Below are 5,295 nucleotides of genomic sequence, written 5' to 3'. Positions count from 1 at the left end.
TGGGAGCCTCCCTCGCTAACTTTACCCAGCATCCTGCAACTTACTATAGACAAGCTCATTTGGAGCTTCATTCAGGGGGTGCTTAATTCTAGAAGAGTTAGGAAAACATTACTTGCATGTTACCCAATTGCATGGGTTCTGAAAATAAAGTGTTTCAGAGACGTCGGCATATGTTTGAATTTCATATGCCTTTTATGTTAAATGTACTGGACATTCTCCTGTACTGGACTCCTAACGGAGGCAAAGTGAGTTAAGCTGATACATAATTACCCTTTACACCTAAAACTGCAGATGGACAGGCGCAGTCGCAGTGTGGAGAGGGACGCAGAAATGAAGACGTGTTCTGGGCCCCTGAAGAGACTCCTGTTTTTGCCGTGCAAACTTGGCTGCCGTCCCAGCTCTGACTGGTGTCGGCCACGGTGATCAAACTTCCATGTGCCTACCCTTCCCCATACCAAAGTGGACAGATGACCAGCTGGCGGCTGGGCCCCTCCTTATCCCACAGAGAGCCAGACAGGATCCCGGGTTAAATCCTACTGCACAAGCCGAGTGTCTCTTAGCTTCTCACCCACAGGATGCTGCCCCAAACATGGCTTGTCTTTTCTTTTCAGTAATTTTAAAAAATATTTTCCTACTGGTAGGAATCTTGATTATAAGTATTTTCTTACTGTAGTAAAATATGCAAATATGAAATTTATCATTTCGATCATTTTTAAGTGTACAATTCAGTGGCATTAAGTTTTTACAATGTTAAGTGACCATCACACCATCTGTCTCCACAACTTTTTCATCTTCCCAAACAGAAATTCTGTCCCCATTAAACACTAACTCTCCATTTCTTCTCCCCCTAGTCCTTGGCATCCAACACTCTACTGTCTGTCTCCAGAAATTTTCCTATTTTAGGGACCTCACACAGGTGGAATCATACAGTATTTGTCTTTTGTGATTGACTTCTTTTACTTAACATAACGATTTCGAGTTTCACCCATGTTGTAGCATGTGTCAGAATTTTGTTTCTTTTTGTGGCTGAATACTATTCCATTGTATGGATGTACCATATTTTGTTTATCCATTCATCTGTTTACAGACACTTGGGCTGTTTCCACCTTTTGACTATTATGAATATTGCTGCTGTGGACATTAGTGTACAAGTTTCTGAGTCCATGCTTTCAATTCTTTTGGGCATACACCTAGGATTGGAATTGCTTGATCGTATAATAATTCTGTATTTAACTTTTTAAGGAATTGCTAAACAGTTTTTACAGTAGTTGCACCATTTTACTATCCCATCAGCCATGCAATTTCCAATTTCTCTACGTCCTTGCCAAAGAGGATTATTTTCTGTGTTTTGTTTGTTTGTTTTTATCATAGCCACTCCAGTGGGTGTGAAATGGTGTCTCATGGTGGTTTTGATTTGCATTTCCCTAATGACTAACGACGTCGAGCATCTTTTTATATGCTTATTGGCCATTTGTATATCTTCTGTGAAAAAGTCTGTTCAAGTCCTTTGCCCACTTTTTAATTGGGCTGTTTGGTTTTTTGCTGGTGAGTTGTAGGAGTTCTTTATATATTCTGAATAGTAATCCCTGATCAAATAAATGATGTGCAAATATTTTCTCCTGTTCTATGGGTTGTCTTTTCCCTCTCTTGGTAGTGTCCTTTGATGTACAACCAAATGTGATTTTTTGCATATGTAAAAAATAATAGTTGATCTGATGAAGATCTGCTAGCTAAGAACTATGTTATATTAATTAATGCACCCATTTAACCAACAAACATATATTAAGGAGAGCCTGGTGCTGGGTGCCGGGGGAGGGTTTATGTTAATAAGATACAGTAGCCACCAGACATCTTGCCTGCAAAGTGTTTATAGTCTAGATGACAAAACACTCCCCACAAAATAGAAGGGCTGAAAAACAAGAGCAATGATGTTTGCAGGGGCCGTATGATCATTTCATGCATGTGAATTTCACCTGATGTGACTCTAGGCAATGTTCCAGGGTGAAGGCAGATTGGCCGGGGAAAGCCACACGAGTCCTTTATCATCTGCCCCAAACCACACAATCAAATTTCTCACCAGCAATCAATAGTTCCATCCGCACAGTGGGTGCCGTGTGACATCTTAATTAGCAAGAACTCGAGAGTGTTACGTTTAGGTGTTTTAACATCCACAGCTCCTTGAGTCCCTCACCAGGTTAAGGGTACGTTCTAGGAAAGGAGCTCTTTTGCAGCTTTGAAATAGATATAAAAACATCACTAGTCCTGCCTTTTGTGGAGGCCGTGCCATCAAAACAAATCACAGAAACAGTTTTTATTGAACGCTTACTTTATGTCATATGGGCGCTCTGTTTTCTTAACCTTGACTTAAAAATAGTAAGTTATTTACTGTTATGTATAATTGAATTCAATAAAATAAGATCTAACTAAACAAAAAATGTTAGAAGGCAATTACTTACAGGGTCAAAGAGTCTATATTTTTTTAAAGGCCTGTTTTAAATTCCTGTGAAGAGATCCTCTGACACAAACAAGGTTTGTTCCTTGAATCATTCAATCCCGGGACTATAGCAACAGAGATGCTCATCATAGAAGCATCCTAGGCGTTGCATGGGGGAAAGCCGACCTGAATCATGGTTGCCGAAATGACAATATACGTGCGTGGGGGAAATATGGATTTCTAAATGGTTAGTATGAATTTTCACATTCTTCAGTACTTTTTAGCAACATATCTGTCAGTAAAGGCAAGGTATGCTCCTGCTTCGGGGAGCTTAATGCCGCTGACTTGACTTTCCTACTCTCTCTACTTGCAGCTGAGCTCCCCTCTGACAGCTTAAGCTCCCTGAGGGCGGCTATGTCTCCTGTGCCCCCTGAGACTTGCTTCAAGAACGAGGGGACCCAGTTGCTTAAGCCAAAAGCCCAGGCAGCATCTTTGATTCTTCCTGTTCCCTGGTCACCTACATCTAATCAATGCGCAGATCCTGCCACTCTCCTGTCTCTCACCTCTTTCCACAAAGACAGGTGCCCTCTGTGTATTGACTTTGTGTTTCTGATGCTTTGACATCTGCAGCCTGCTGACCCTGTAGGGACTGTCCCTCTCAGGGCTAGCCAATTCCTAGAGATAGTGGAGGACCTGCCTGGGAGCCCACCTTTCATACCAACCCACTCCAAGCCCACACCCAGCACCGCACCCTTTAGCAGGGTTTCACCCCAGGGCCACCGTCACCTGCCCCGATCACCCGAAGGGTAGTACCAGCCAGCCAGGGGCAGCTCCTTGCCCAGAGCCCACAGGAATTACTCCCACTAGCCACCCTGAGCCTGCTCAGCCCTCTTTGCCGTCCATTCCTGCAGAAGCCACAATAAAGGCTCCGCCCACGTGTCCCCCTGGTTCCTGCTGCCTCCTGACCCACTCTGGTGCTTCCCTGGTGCCCCTGCGCATGGCGGGGTGTGCTCCCTCTTCTCAGGGTCTGTGAGTGTAACAAACTGTCTTTCAATGATCGTTGTCTCCTGATCTCTTGGCCTTTGCCATACCTAGTTTAATAACTAAACCTTCATTTTGAAACACCCCGGAGTTGTGCAACTAGCCTGTGGGACCCTGTGGGGCCTCCCCCACCCACCTCACATGCTTCTCCCATAGGCCCATGACCCAGGAGCCCGAAGGACCTTTCTAAGGTGAAAACTGATCATGTCACTCTCTTATTTAAAATTCCCCAGAACCTTTTGTTACAAATTAGAACAAAACCCAGGATTCCCACTGTGGCTGCCCTGGGCCCTCTGCTCGGCGCTCCCACCACGCTGACCTGCTGCCAGTTCTCCTGCCAGGCCACGCATTGCCGTCCTGGGCCTCCGTACGTGCTGTTCTCTCTGCCTGGAACTTGCTTCCTCCAGCTCTTGCACAACTGGCCTCTCTCCTGCTAGTCTCAGTCAAATGTCACCTCTTGGAGAGGCCATCCCTTAAGGACCCAGTCAGGCATTCTATACCATTACTCAGCTTTAATTTCTTCGTAGCATTCGTCGCTGTCTGTAATGATTCACTCACTTGTTTGTTGTCTGTGTCCCCACCGTGCACACCTATATGGAGCAGAAAATGAGCTCCTTGAGAGGAGGGCCTGGTTTGCTGCAGTGCCCCCTGAGCCTGGCACAGTGCCTGGCACGTGGCGTTGGTTGAATGCCCAAGGGGACCTTACCTGTATGTCCAGGACTGGAGGGCAGAGGAGGGCAAGGGCCCCGGGAACGCAGAGTTGTCTTCTGCCCCCATCCTGCAGCCACTTGGGAACTGCCGGCTCACCCGAGGCTTCCCAACTCCTGGCCCCAGACCAGGCCACTGCAGTGTCAGGGCTGGGGAAAGGCAGACAGCGCTTGCTTCCTGGAGAAGCGAACGGGAAGCCAGCCTCTGTCTCGTGAGGTCCTGCTGACCACCACATTTCCCCTGCAAGGGTGCCTCGTCCTTCCCCCGGACCCCAGGCTCACCCATCGCCTGGCTGTCCCCAGGCTGCGTCTCCACTTGGCCTGAAGGATACGATGCAGCTTTTGCTGGTGCAGAGATGTCTGGGGTGGCTGCCAGCACTGTTATCTTTTCATTTTATCTGCCAGCCAAGAGCTTTTCCCTGCTTTTGCCTCTTGAAGCTCCAGGCAAGAAATGTCGACCTTGAGTACAGGTGCCTTTCTTTTCATTACTCCAGGGCCCCTATCCCGGTTCACATCCAGGCCAGCTGCTCCCCAAGCTCCTCTGTCCTTTTCCCTTCCCTCTCCCTCCCCCAGGCAGCCTTCAAAAAAAAATCTGGGACTCAGGCAGTAGTAGCACTGGGAGTTTGCCTCCTTTCCCCGAGGGGGCACCAACAGACCCCTTTAGACTGGTCAAGTCAGAAGCACTCAGGGCCACGTGCAGGGCGAAGGGGACACCAGCACATGGGCTTGGTGGCTCTGGCTGCCCAGCTTGTACTATGTTCATTTGGCAAACACCTTTTGAGGGTCTACTATTTGCGAGGTGTTGGTCTTCTAGGGTCTGCCTCACTGGACCAGGGAGGCTCTCTGGTCACGTCCGTGTGGTATATCCAGCCATGCAAAGGCTTTTGGAGCACTGCTCATGACAGTTCAACAACTGGATATCCACATGCAAAAGAAGGAAGTTAGACTCCCAACCTCACATCATTTATAAAAATTAACTGAAAATGATCAAAAACCTACATGTAAGAGCCCAAACTATTAAACTCTTAGAAGAGAATACAAGCATAAATCTTCATGACATCGGATTGGGCAAAGCCCCATTAGCTACGCCACCAAAAGCACGAGCAACAAAAA

Source organism: Propithecus coquereli, unplaced genomic scaffold, assembly GCF_000956105.1.
Source record: "Propithecus coquereli isolate 6110/MARCELLA unplaced genomic scaffold, Pcoq_1.0 Scaffold77, whole genome shotgun sequence".
Classification (NCBI taxonomy): Eukaryota; Metazoa; Chordata; class Mammalia; order Primates; family Indriidae; genus Propithecus; species Propithecus coquereli.
This window is presented reverse-complemented; position numbering follows the sequence as displayed.